Source organism: Hoplias malabaricus, chromosome 17, assembly GCF_029633855.1.
Source record: "Hoplias malabaricus isolate fHopMal1 chromosome 17, fHopMal1.hap1, whole genome shotgun sequence".
Lineage (NCBI taxonomy): Eukaryota > Metazoa > Chordata > Actinopteri > Characiformes > Erythrinidae > Hoplias > Hoplias malabaricus.
In genome coordinates this window covers 16860046-16874878 of record NC_089816.1, presented here as the reverse complement: position 1 = coordinate 16874878, position 14833 = coordinate 16860046, and the positions used below count along the sequence as shown (strand labels likewise).

The following is a 14833-nucleotide window of genomic DNA, read 5'->3' as shown; positions in this document are numbered from 1 at the left end:
GCTGGGGAGGAAACATTAAATAGGGGCAAAATGCAATTGGACAACCTGGTCAGGCAAGCTGTGTCAGTGGTCGTTATGGAGCTGGATGTAATGGTTAAAATGGTTGAGAGAACGATAATGAACAAACTGCTCTCCATCAGTGATGATTATGGCTACAAACCGCAAAACATCATCATGTAAAAGAGATGAAAATTCAGTGGCATCTTGCTGTCACAGAGCTACCCAAAGACTCAAGAGATCATTTGTCCCTAGAGCAGTTAAGCTCTTCAACTCTTTCCAGTAAGACTGGAAAATGGAGATCTCATATGCAACATACATAGGTTTATTTTAGCTGTTTGCACACCTTGACAATTTACAGCAAACCTGCACATCTTGACACTACTGCAAATCTGTGCACTTTATTAATTATAATAAATGTTTGAGTTCATGTGTGTGAGCAGTAGGATCCACTGGCACCTGGATGAATTTGTGTTATTAAAGAAGCAATCTAATATTGACAGCAAGCATTTAAAATTTGAATTATAATACAGTTTTAAAACAGTGGAGAGAGCTGTCTGCCTCCTACCCCTCCTCCCCAAAAGTGAAGCTCGAGCAGGTTGCCAGTTTGAGGAAAACTGAACGAACAAGAAACGAGTTTAGGAACTTGGGCCATAATCAATGTATTTACACAGAAAAGTGTTCATCGTTTCATTAAAACATCTATCTATGCAAAAAAGTCAAAATGTGTCCACTATTTCCCTGTATTTACAAGCATTTATTGTCCAAATTCACATTGTTTTGACTAGACAAGGCTGGTGTTGCTTATCGATTTTCCATTCCACCATAAATGTCATTTAGGAGGCAGAACTTTGCTTCTTATTCACAATTTTTGTAGTCAAACATTTTGTTCCACCTTACATGTGTCAGTTTTCCTTACAGTTTGTCATTATTTGCCAGCTTAAAGGAGCAATCTGTAGGATATTTACTGTAGGATATTTACTGTACATAAAATGTCCAGGGTGTGTGACCATAAATTAAGGAAATCATCAAAACTAAGACACAGCTGCCTCTCACAGCATTGCTAAAGCAGTATATTCTCTTTGAGAAGTGGCCACTCTGGATCGGAAGAGATAGATCCCGCCCTTCGAGGCCTTGCCTGTCATCCTGCCCTTTGTCCAATAGTTTTACAGTCCACCGTGTGGCCAGTTCTACAAACAGTGTCATGCAGCCATGAAATGACCAAGTTAACAGAGTTAATGTTATATTTTACAGGACACAAGCCCCATTGCCCTTCTTTAAATATCATGACCAGAGAGCGTAAAATGAGAGGAAATATTGGCCTTATGTTTGAAAAGTGGAGGCAGTTTACAAGCAGCCACACAGCTCTAGTGAACAGCCAGCCTCTTTAGCAATGACCTTTTGTGTCTTGCTCTGCTTGTGTAAGGTGCCATTGGTCGTCTTTTGGACAACTGTCAAGTCAGTAGTCTTCCCCATGGTTGTTTATCCTACAGAACTAGACTGAGAGACCATTTAAAGGCCTTTGCCGGTGTTTTGAGTTAATTAGCTGATTAGAGTGTGGAACCAGTTGTCTTCAATATTGAACCTATTGAACTATTGAACCACAATATTCTAATTTTCTGAGATACTGAAATAAATCAACTTTTTCATGATATTCTAATTTTATGACCAGCACCTGTATTTGGACCTTTATAATTTAACCAGTGACATTAAGATCAGTGCTCTATGGGGGCCATATCAATATTTCCAGAACTCTTTTTTCCTCTTTACACTAAAGACGGTCTTTAAAGACGTTTACTGTATGTTTGCAGAATAAATTTGGATAATAAATTTGACAAGCCAAATTAATTGTGTTTAAAATTAGCTTTTAATCAGGAATAACCAACATTTCCTAATGGCAGCTATCTAGACACTGTGTGGCATTTGGTTAAGTATTGTGTAAAACAATGTTAGTCTGAATTATATTCATTCATTTGTTGCCTGTAACCCCTTATTGAATTCAGGGTCATAGTGGGTCCAGTGCAAGGCAGGATCACTGGGCGCAAGTTGGGAAAACACCCTGGAGGGTGATGCCAGTCCTTCACACATGCCGACACAAAGGGTGACACAAACTCACAGATTCACTCATACCTACTTTTCAGTTGACAATCCACCTACCAAAGTGTGTTTTTGGACCCTGGGAGGAAACCGGAGCACCCAGAGGAAACACACAGACAGTCACCCGGAGCAGGTCCCTGGAGCTGCGTGATTGCAACACTACTTGCTGCACCACCATGCCAACCCTGAATTATATTGCTTTGTGTTAACATATTATCTTTTATATTACATCCTAGTTAATCTCTCTCAAATGTAATCAACATGTTCTTGGCTATCATGAAATAACTACACTCGTGAGAAACTCATATGTAGGAAGATACATACAAGATGTATAATTAATTTTGTTTGGTCATAATTGCAAAAGCATGATTCAGAGATGTAAATATTTTGGACATTCATTCTCCAGGAAAATACCAGGGTTCATTCTGCTGTTCATTTCTCTTGTCAAATGTCAGAAATTATATGTGATGTCACCACTTGAGGGAGGTTCTAATCTGAAAAGACTAGGGATGCACCGATACAACTTTTTCCCTTTCCGATACAATACCGATATTTCATGTTCAAGTATCTGCCGATACTGTGTACCAATACCAACTCTGTCTATCTTAAATACTAGACCAGGGGTCGGCAACCCGCGGCTCTAGATCCCTCTTTGATCCCTCTGATGCGGCTCAGCTTTTGAAAATAATTAATGAGTATTTAATTAAAATTTATTTTATTTTAGTGTGTTCATTTTCAAAATGTAATTCTATGAAAATTATGGCAATATTGTAATATTTAAAATATTTTGTCGCTCTTAATACACGTCACAACTTCCAATGTGAGACACCCACCAGTGTGCGGTTTCTTGAACTTTTTGACAGCTGACTGCATGGTGCCAGTAAAATAATGACAGCATGCAGAGAGAGGACAGCATTTTTGTTTGCTGCCAGTGGATAATTTTAAATAAAGTTCAGCGTTTTTTGTTTTTTTTCCATTACTGCAGGGACTCAAATAGACATTGAGTATTTTACTTAACCGTCAACACAACATCTTTTTTCGGAGTTAAAAATGTTTTGTTGCAGAAATGTTATTTCATTTTCTCTGCAGTCGTTCATTCATTTCATAAATGTGACACAGTATAGTTTGTTTATACATAGCACAAAGGCAAAAAAAAAAAAAACCCTGTTATATGCAGTGTTATTTCATGTAAAATTTCAAAAGGATTTTGTGGCTCCCAGTGTTTTCTTTACTGTGTGAAACGGGTCCAAATGGCTCTTTGAGTGGTAAAGGTTGCCGACCCCTGTACTAGACAGATGCCTATAAATCCAGATATTTATATTGCTAAACTTACAGATTTTATTTTGTTAAAGCAGTGTTCTGTATCGTTAATAAGATATAATAAGCTTGAATGAACATTTACTTTTATTAATTGCACATTAAAAAATGTTAAGTTTCAGAGCTATGAAAAAATATATATTTTCCCAATGCAGTAACAAGTACAAATAGAAAGACAAGGTATAACCTCAAGTCAGTCATCTTTGGCATGACTTATGCTGGGGTTACACTATGGGGTTTCAGACCAGTCGCATCATATCAAACGTTTGATTTTTTTTAACTGACTTTGGCCGTAGTCACATAGTGTAAACTCTACACCAACTCAAGGCTGAGCGAGTCCCTTCCACAACCAATGACAATAGAGCACAGAAAGTAAACCCAGGTTTTTCTTTGTGAATCAAAGATACAATTACAAACAGCAGCACAAACAAGAACCGCAGAGACTTGTACATCCAAATTTATCTGTGTAGTATGGAGAAGTATGTATGTCATTCATCTGTTTTTTGCTTAAATTAACTCTAAATATAGACTTCCCTAAAACCTATTCTCAAAAGTGCTGATGTATAATGAAAAAATACATTGTAAACATTTATGAAGTTTTCTTTAGAGCTCTGAACTGTGTAGACATGGGTGTTGGCTACACACTGGTTTAGTTTTTCTTCTATATTGCTACAAAGCTGATGTGACAGTTTTTCTCAATAACTGTGGCTCACACACTGACTATTCATGAGATAGGTTTGAAAACGGGCGAGGAATCCCATCCCTGCTGTCAAAGGTAATGGCCCATTAGCCCCCATCACACCCCATCAGTGAGACCAAAATCTCAGACTGAATTGATTGGTTGAAAATGGTGGTATTTAATTTTTTAGCAATTACACAGACTCCTTTGGAACAACAAAGCCATAAATATGAGCTTCAGCTGAGCCATACACCTCTGTGCAATTACAAAACATTTACCTTCAGCTTTATGAATTCCGTTGCTGAAATATACGACTGAAATATAGCATATAAGCTAATCTGCACCAAACATGCTGCAGAAAAACGAGTCAAAAAAATTTCACTTACTCATTACAAAATTAAGCCGTTCCTCCTCGGGGGTCACTGTGCCATCTTGGAGTTCTGCACTCACACAACCAAACACAACCACGTGATTTTGTTTATTTGACTAAAATTAGTGTTTTCACACGTTGTGTTGTGGTCGTAATCCTCCAATAACAGTGGCCGGATTAGCATGCTATTATCATATGAATACAAATGGGTGGTCCATCAAGGTCTGAGTCTTGAGTCTGAGTCTCAGAGAGACGTGTCTCTTGTTCTATAAAAATAAGCTAAAAATAGAATTAATTTCACCCTGCATATATTTGAAAAGTAACCCATTTGCTTACAGGGGGTATCCACAGAGGGGGTATTCTACCACTGAGTTTCCCACTGGAAGTTCAGCACGGCAGAAATAAATTGAGAGAGAATTAGGGATTCACACCAGGGTGAATCTACTTTAAATAAGTTTAGAGCCATTGTCTCAAGGCAATTAATTCATGTTTATATTAGCAAATTAAGAAGCCGTAATTTAGTCAAGCGACGCTCGTCACCTCATCCTTTGCATGAAAGAATCCTCCAAACTCTGAGCCATGTGAATTGTAAAACAAGAGCTTAAGGTCTGGTCTGCAACCGAGGACAGATGTGCCCTGAAGAACCTAAAGTCACATGGTTCATTTCATAACTCAGAATTTGGAGTTGAGTGTATTTCTGGGATAAATTATAGATCCCTTTTAGAATTTTAGGGTAGTTATCATAGAGGAATTCCTTCATGTATTAATCTTCCTCTCTCCTTATGTAACACATTAGTCCATTTCATTATGTGAATATATAATCAACAGAGGTGGACAGTAACAAATTACATTTACTCTCGTTACTGTAACTGAGTGTTTTTTGTGTACTTGTAATATAAGTAGTTTTTTAAATCTGAAACCTTACTTTTACTTAAGTACATTTTGCTTTAAGTATTGTACTTCACTACATTTAAAATCACATCCATTACAGAGTAAAAATGTAAATAACGGATAAGTCGGTTACCGCTGCAGACACAGATGAATGTGAAACCATGTCGACTTCTGAGTTGCTCTGTAAAGAAATAAACCCCTGGCCATATATTAAGGGACCACTTCAGCTTCAAGTGCAAGAAAGGCGACATCTTTATAATGCAGTGTAAGCTGTATTTGCCAAGAGAAAATTAGCAGCTTATAAAAACCCAGCATCAAACCTGCGCACGTAGAGCATGTATAGGAACGTTAAATAATAGTTGTACCGTTGCATTAATAGTTAACTGTTACCTCTATTGGCCTTTGTGTTATGACTCAATCTGCACCAATTAATTTTACTTATCTCCCATACTTTCATATTCTGTGTGTGTATTAACATACTTCACTGAACTTTTGTGCACATTTCTCTATTAGAGGCATTTAAAAAGCACCTGGCTGCTATGACAACTTAATTTCCCTCAAGGGATTCATATATATATATATATATATATATATATATATATATATATATATATATATATATGGTTCGTAAGTGGAAAAGTTCGTTTCTTGAGTCAATTTTCCCCATTTAAAATAATGGAAAAGCAATTAATGCGTTCCAGCCCACCCTGAAAGTCACCCATTTTGCACTGATATATGTTTACAAAACTCTCAAATTAGTACAAAAAAAATACATGTAGCATTACTAAAAATAAAGCGTAGATACGGCTTAACTTAGCATGAATTTCGATGTTTGCTATTTACTCTAATGCTAAATTACTAAAACTACAATTTGCTAATCTTAAAAGCTCACTCAAGTCTGGACGCCCCTATTGGGGTCAGTGGCCAGTTCCAGCCACTGGCTCGGCGGAGGCTCGGGTTCGTTTCTAGAGTCATGGTTCGTTGGTGGAGGCAAAAAAATATTCAAATGCCCGATTCGTATCTTGGAAAGTTCATTTGTATAGGCATTCGTTAGTAGAGGTTCCACTGTGTGTGTGTGTGTGTATATATATATATATATATATATATATATATATATATATATATATATATGTTGCTTTGAAGTGGGTATGTATGAAGTAAATATAATAAGTAGATGTATTATTATAGTACTAGATATATATGTACTACCATATACTACCATTCTATATTATGCTACAATAGTACTAGACAGCGCTCAGCTCAGTTCACGGGTACAGACTGGAAGAAAGCTTAACGCTGTCTACTATGGGTAATACACTGACTAGGCATAAGTACCTCATACATGCACAATTCAAAACAACATAATTATCTCTTTAATAGGAATATGATGTTGAATAGACATAACTTCAACTATTCTCATAGCAGTGGCGGATGCTAGTCTTTTAAGGAGGGGACCCAGTAAACATTTAGCCGTTGATTCAACGTTGAAATAATGTAATGACTGCTGTCTAATCAACGTTCTCTTAAGGTTGAAAATGAAAGTTGAAAAGACGTCCAAACATTGAAAAGACGACTATTAGGTGTATTTTGGACGTCCATTGACGTTATTAATTGGTCCCGAAATAAATTACTTGTATAAAACGCATTTTGGACGTCCACTGACGTTATATATTGGTCACCACTTATAACTTATTATGATGGATTTGGACGTCCATTGATGTTTAAAATATGTCCTTGTCGGACAGACTACTTTTAGACCTATTTTGAACGTCTAGGGACGTTCCTTGTTAACGGCCTTGGCCCATGTGTAGTGTGTCCGCCTGTGAGTGCTTTTTGATGGTGGAGGGGCTCAGCAGCACCCGCTGGATAGAAACTGCGATAGAAGTCAGAAAGTGTGATAGAAGTCAGTCTCCAAACACAAGCAGCTACAAAAAACCCCACCAGAAATAGAAGCTCGATTTCTGATTTCAGAAAAAAATTCTCCAGTTCAACTCAGAACAGAATGCTCCCACGGATCTTTACACCGAAAGATCGCTGATTCGCTTATTTCGGTGTCAATCAAAAAGGGATTCAGCCTCAGACAGATCATCCAATTATCATGCAGATGCTGAGCGTCCGGGCCAGCCGAGGCCAGCCCACTGCCCCATAGACCCCCAGAGACGCTGAGGGTCTGATGGGCGGGACAAAGCACAGCACAGCATATCCAATGACTTGTCTCGTTTCGCTGCACTTCGCTGCTTCGCTATTGAACTCTATGGACGCTCAACGCCCGGACCCTATTTATATAGCTATTTTGCTATTCCGTTTTTTTGTCAGTGCCTCTTTCAGTTGCATTTAAACAGTAATTATGTGACATAGCCATATTCAATATGTTGTTTTATTTTCTCTGGGATGTATGACTGATAAAGTTCTGACAGTCACAGCAAGCCCAGACTTTCAGGAATTTAGTTCAGGGCAAATATGGAAAATTTCCAAACAAATAAAAAACATTTTGGTACTTTGGCAGTTTTCTCAGATGCTGATAATATTTACAATTATTATTATTATTATTATTATTATCTTTTTAAAAAATGATGAAATAATACTTGTTTATTTAGAATACACAATAAAGAATTATTTAAGTTTATATTTGTTGATCTAATGCAGTATTATTGAGGTAAAACCTACAAAAAGCTTGAAAAACTATAAATCAATAATAGGAATATGTTTTTGCTGATGACTCATATTTTTCTGCCCAGAGACAGCGTGGGTTGACGTCATTTGAATCAAAACGAAACTGAAAGTAAACACCGTCTTTCTTGTCCCTTTGCAGCGTCTTTATTTATGATTATAGTGAATATCATTAGAATCTTTCATGACAAGGACATAAGACAAACAAAAATTTTGAAGATTTTTAGGTGGTTTTTCACACTGGATTACTCCCAGAGGCTTCACAGCACCGAGATGAGAGCGCTATTTTTAGAAACGGTAGGATCTGCGCTTTCTAACGGTATACAGAGCTCACAGATGCATTCAGACATTCAAGACTTACAAAGCTGATTATATAAGTTGTGTTTTTCACCCCGCAAAATTCGGGGTTCGGGTTCAAAGGTTAACACCCTGTCTTTTTTAGTGCTACACAGCAGAGAAACAGCCCCACCCCCCATTACACACACACACACACACACTTTTAAAAACGAAGTATTATTTATTTATTCTGAAAAAAATTCAAATGTACTACTTTATACTTGTACATTTTTAGACACGTAATTTTACTTGTACTTGTAAAATTGCATCAACGTAACAGTAATTTACTTGAAAATTTTAGTACTATTTCCACCTCTGATAATTAATATCCAATATTTGATCTTTTCATTTAATAAACCAGCTGTGCTGATAAAACCAATCCTTGGCTGTTTATTGTAATGTGTGCAATATTATATTGTATGTAAATCTCACTTTCAGGTCAGATTAAATTTCAGGCCCTTAAACTGATCAATAATCATAATGAATTAATAATAATTTACAAAAGCTAATCCTGTTATATTACATGTAATGTTGCCCAATGTGATGACCTCCTTGTCCAAGCTGAAAATGGAAACTTAAAGACACAACAGTGTTTTATATGAATAAATAAAATTAAATGAAACAGGAATGCGCTCCATTTGTATGTTTTCTAGGGCTGCATTCAGTGCAACAAGAGGCACATTCGCTTCTTTTCTCTGATGTCAGCTGGGAACTCTGCAAAATTCCCACGTGTATCATATATCACTCTGAAGTGTGTGGTGCAATCTGCCAGTTCATGGCCGGGGACTTGAGGTGTTCATGAACGACCCAATTAGTAGTGCATGTATGATGAACCCAGCAGGGTGTGGGTTTAGACAAAGACACTACATTGCTGCGCTGCAGCTAAGGCACACGTATACCCTACTCGTGAGGCCCGATTGCGTGGAAGGACGAATGCTGGGGCGGACTGCCAAAGGTTGGAACCCTGTGCTCACATTCTTGGTCAGTGTCCCACGATCCAGTCCAGCAGGATCAAGAGGCACAAGTTATGTGCCCTTCTCGCCGAGGAGGCAAAGAGGTTGGGATGGAGCGTACTTAAGGAACCCAGGATCAGGGGTCCTTCAGGCGAACTGAGACTGCCGGACCTGGTATTCTCCAAAGGAACCACCGCCTTGGTCATTGACGTTACGGTGCGATTTGAGTACTCTGCCCAGTCCCTTGGACTTGCGGGGGAGGAAAACGTCACACACTATGCTCCCTACGAATCATAGATTTCCACGTTGGTTGGAGCAGAAAGGGTGCACGTATACGGTTTCCCTGTGTGTGCCAGGGGGAAGTGGCCCTCATGCAATAACCACGTATTGTCAGTCTTAGGCCTGAGTCCAGCCAAGGTCAAGACATCCGGTAGGTTGTTCAGTCGTCGTGCTCTATTGTATTTGCTGGATGTACTTAGGGATTTCGGCAGACTGGTAGAACCTATCTGGCAACCGGGTCAGTGAGGGAGTTTTTCCCCCTCTGGCTAGGATCACTCTCCGTGCATGTGAGGGGGGTGGTTCGAATATGGCACATCTGCATCATCGGACTGCTTCTCCCCAGCGGGTTGGGACAGGGGGGGACAGGTAGCTCCCAGGTTTGGAGAGGAGGGTGCACCCCCTTTACTCTTACAACTGGTTGCCAGGAATCTCGTAATAATTACCGTTCCCGACCATTGCACTCAAGCCTTGGTGCCCGACCGAGGCGGGTCGGGTGATGCCATTTCGCAGAGACACTTTCTACTGGGAAGTGCGCCTTGAGTTCACTTGATGACTCAGGTCATGTATATGCTGGAGGGGCGTCCCAAAGGTAGCAGGATCTGAACAGTCCAGAACAGATTCTGGACAGCGGACGTTGAGCACGAGTGTGTTCTCCCGAAATAGCTACTACAGGAACAGAGCAATCACTCAACGCCCCCTGCTGATGCTTCAGTCGCCAGGTAACCCATGGAGAAACCATGACAGGACTCAAGGGTGAGTAATGTGTGGTAATGTGTGGATGCCCTGACATAATATTACGTGTTTTTGAAAACAACATTAAAGTGAATTGCATGTACTACAGTAGTAAAAATTATCTTTTTAGTTTTTTGGCCAAGTCCATGAGACGACATTTATCAATATAATGTTTGAGAGAATCTTGGCATTATAACTTAACCACAAGCACTGAAATGATGCTCTTTCCATTTGGAGTGATCAAATTGGAAATATGTAAAGAAGCAGTTTATTGTAGTAAATTTTGAAAGTCAACTACCTAAATAATAATAAAAAAAAACTTTCATTAAATAAAATAAATCAATTATTAATCATAAAATAAATCAATAGCATAGTTAAAATCAGTTGACTTCATGTACTCATTTTAGTTGTATGACACTCTGAGACTTTATATATTTTCCCTTGGACTTGTTACAGTTAAAAAGATTGTGCTGCAGTCAGAACCTGCATGTATGGGCTGAGCAAACCTTAAGATTCAGGTTTTTAAAATTATATCTCAAATTAAATTAAATTTGATCATTATGTCAAAAGTTTGCTTTTTTCAGTAATGTAAAACCTTTTTAAATTCGGTCTTTTATATCCCCCATTATATTTTTGTCCACTCTGTCATGTCCTCGCTACCCCATTCTCATGTTATATTAAACTAATTTGGTCATTCATTACAGATAAGCAAAGCTAATTTATTATACATAACAGTGGCCCAATGAATATTTATAAATGTTTTTCCTGTTAATATTGGTAAAGAAAACAGAATGTGTCATGTGGAAAATGGAAAATAAAAATTAGGAAAGAAACTAAAGTATTCAAAATGTTAATCATTAATTTTAAATATATGGCACACTATTTCTCTGAGAATAATTTTGAAACTTTTTTTAATGTTTTTTTAAAGAGTTTTTTAAAGCATTTAATTTATGCTGTGCTTACCCAAGATAGGGAATACACCCAGTTTGTATAAAATATTGAGCTGTCTTTACAATTGTGTTTAATCTTGATATAGATATTCATAAAGAGCACTTTTGTAAGTACTTATGATATTTTTTTACTGGGCAAATGTGGAAAATTTAAAAAATCTGCAAATGGCTATTTATATATGTCATACTGTAGGTCAGCTTTTTTATAATGAGATACATAGACACCAAAAACCTTGCTGTGGCTGACTTGTTCAGTGATAGCTTTCACTGGTAAATGCCTTTACTGTCAAAACAGGTTCAAAAGATGCAAAAAAAAAAAAAGAATAAAAAAGAAAAAGAAAAAGAAATTCATACTGTCACATTGAAAAAACTCTCATTTGGAATTTTTAAATAATTTATGCCATACTGATTCACACCATCAAAACATTTCATATACAAATTTATTTTAAATACCTATAAAAATGTTCTGCATATTGTTTTAAAAATGTATGCATTTGCAAACTTCAGTTACATTATGATTTGTGTGTAATGGATTTGATACAACTGCAAATTATATGAAATATAGTAATACATTTTACAAGCTCAAAACCATTTTATCCCTGCAAAGGTACTTAAATAAGCAGTCAGTGGAACACTTACTTGAAATTTCCCATGAAAAACCACATCCTTTAAAAAGTGTTTCTGAGAAGCAGCTAGTTTTGGTAGCGAAACTTCACTGCAAATATTCTCTTCTCCAGCCATCTTCCATTCTCACCCACAGAAACACCAACACCAGATTTTCTCTCTCTCTCTCTCTCTCTCTCTCTCTCTCTCTCTCTCTCTCTCTCCCCTCCCCCTTCTCTCTCAGAGCTGAAGCAAGAGTATTAATTCTCAGAGTAGGATCTGCCTGTTACTTGAGAAGTGCAAGGGAAGCCAGGAGCTAATATTAGCTTAAACTGTAAAGCTTTAATGCAGCTTCTTCATTCAGTCTGCCTGAAGAACCAACCTGCTTCTAGCCATATGTCCTACATGTCCTAAAATTTCAGGGTTATGCTGTAATGAAGGACCTTTACAGCACCCCACTCCACAGGGACACAAACGTTTCTCATAGGGTTCAGTGGTAGTTAATATTTCAGCACTTCAGACAGAGCAGCTCTAAGGGAGACAGGATGCAATGAAACAGCAGAGCCAGACGCAGCAATAAATCAGCAAGTGTCTCTGTGAAATACAGCAGAACAGATTGTTAGGATCATCTGTCACCATGAAAATACACAGAGACAGATAAAAACATGATAACATTTTTCCCTTTGCATGCACTTGAGCTGTTTTTTGTGATGTCTCAGAAAGGTAAACACATCCACGAAACAATTTAAAATTAAATATACAGCTGTGAAACATTACAAATGTCCAGTCATCCTAATCTCTAATAACTTATCTGCTTTCATGAACCTAGCTGTTCATTTACACATTATTTGATTACACTAACCTCAGCTAATTCATAGCACAAGTAGGTATAGGCCAGTATGAGAGTCTTTTTATTTCAAAAAGGTGCCACTAGATCACTGGCAACCTGGCAACCTCTAATAATTTTGGGGGTGGGGCTTCCTGTAGCTGCCCGCATCAGGTTTAAAACTCGTATACTTGTCTACAAAGTCAAGAACAGACCAGACCCTCTTACCTTACGGCAATGGTCAAAAGTCTGACTGCACCTTGACGCCTTCGAGCTTCAAGTACAGTTCGACTTGACCTGCCATCCCTAAAGTCACATGGAGGACTAGTGTCAAGACTCTTCTTCAGTTGACTCTTCTCTGTGTTGGCGCCCAGATGGTGGAACGAACTTCCACTGGCTGTGCGATCAGCAAACTCTCTTGCGGTTTTCAAACGCAGACTGAAGACCCATCTCTTTATCACCCACTCAGGTGAGCACTAATCTATGTGCTAACCATAATAGACTGTTTTTGCATTTCCACTGCACTTAACTCCTTTCCTACTAGGTATGAGCACTGACTAGTTTGAATTGTGTATTGAACTTAGTATGTATGGTCCTTTCTAGGTATCAGCACTGGCCCTTGTTCTGATAAGCATCTGAGCTCAGAGGGAATTTGGACCTTAACCTATTTGTTCTTGCTAGGATACACATTCTTTGTGAAAAGTAAGTACATGTGCACTAAAAGTATATCTGATTTATGTAAAGAATACTTACATTTTTTTAATTATAACGTGCCACATTGATAAAGAATAAAGTATATTTTTAAATAATAAAAAAAGATTTACATGAGCAAATACACTTTTGTTCAAACATGTTTTAGTATGCTTAGTGGCCAATCTTTTCATGTTCAATTGAGAACCCAATATCAGAAAATGAAAAAACATTTTGTTCGTTTATGAATCTACAACAAAACAAAAACAAACAAACAACAGTTTGTGCTTTATTCCTTTGATTTTACGCTCCAGTCAAAGACAAAATGATAGAGAAAAAAAAACAGTCCAGGGGCAGAACTTGTTTTTGACATTGAACTTGGCTTATTGGTGTGACCCAGAAGTTCTGACTTCAGTTTTACTAGCCTTGACAAGCTGGACTTTCGTAGGTGTGGATGGAGTTGAATATGGAGAATTTCATATTGTTCAGAAAAACTAAACGTGTTGCAGTCAAGTACATATCATATCTTAATCCAAGCGATATATATATATATATATATATATATATATATATATATATATATATATATATCTGACCAGAGCACCTTCCTCAATATATATGTATATGTATATATATTTTCCTCAATAAATAAATATATATATATTTATTGAGGAAAATATATATACAAATACATATATATTGAGGAAGGTGCTCTGGTCAGATGAGAAGAAAATTTAACTTTTCAGACACCAAGGAAAATACTATGTCTGCTGCAAACCCAACACATTTCATCACTGTAAGAACACCATCCACACAGTTAAATTTGGTGGTGGCAGTATGTGGAGATTTTTTTCATCAGTAGGGACTAGGAAACCATTCCGAGTCGAGGGGAAGATGGGTGCCAAATACAGGGATATTCTTGAGCAAAACCTGTTTCGGTCTGTCAGTGATTTGAGACTGGGACGGAGCTTAACCTTCCAACAGGGCAATGATCCATAGCAACACTTGAGTGGTCAGACTTGAAGATTGTTGTTCACCAGCACAAACCATCTAACTTGAAGTAGCTAGAGCAGTTTTGCCTTGAGGAATGGGCAAAAAGTGTCCTAAAAGTTTGCCCTAGTGCCAAACTTGGACTTATCCAAAGCGACTTGCGTCTTATTTGTGAAAGGTATTATAAAACTATATTTTGAACAAAATTAATATGATATATAGAATAGTTTACTGGATGATGGATTTAAACTGGTTAAAGGAAATAAAATTTGATTGCATTCATGAGTCAGTATGGTTTATTTTGTTGATTTGTATTTCTTTGTATTTTATCATTTTATATCATTAACAGGTTTGCAACAAAATGTTTTAAAAAACAGTAAGTTTCAACAAAGACAAGATAAATATAACACATCCACCTTCTGCTAGGTTACACACCTGTTTACTAGGCATTAT

At 37.5% G+C, this 14833-nt stretch overlaps 1 protein-coding gene across 1 annotated transcript in view; it reads right to left on the bottom strand.

The window, feature by feature from the left end:
* The window catches only part of LOC136674116 (anoctamin-1-like), a 307702-nt gene that overhangs the window by 283182 nt on the left and 9687 nt on the right, over window positions 1-14833 (bottom strand). The gene's annotated exons all lie outside the window — the stretch shown is intronic.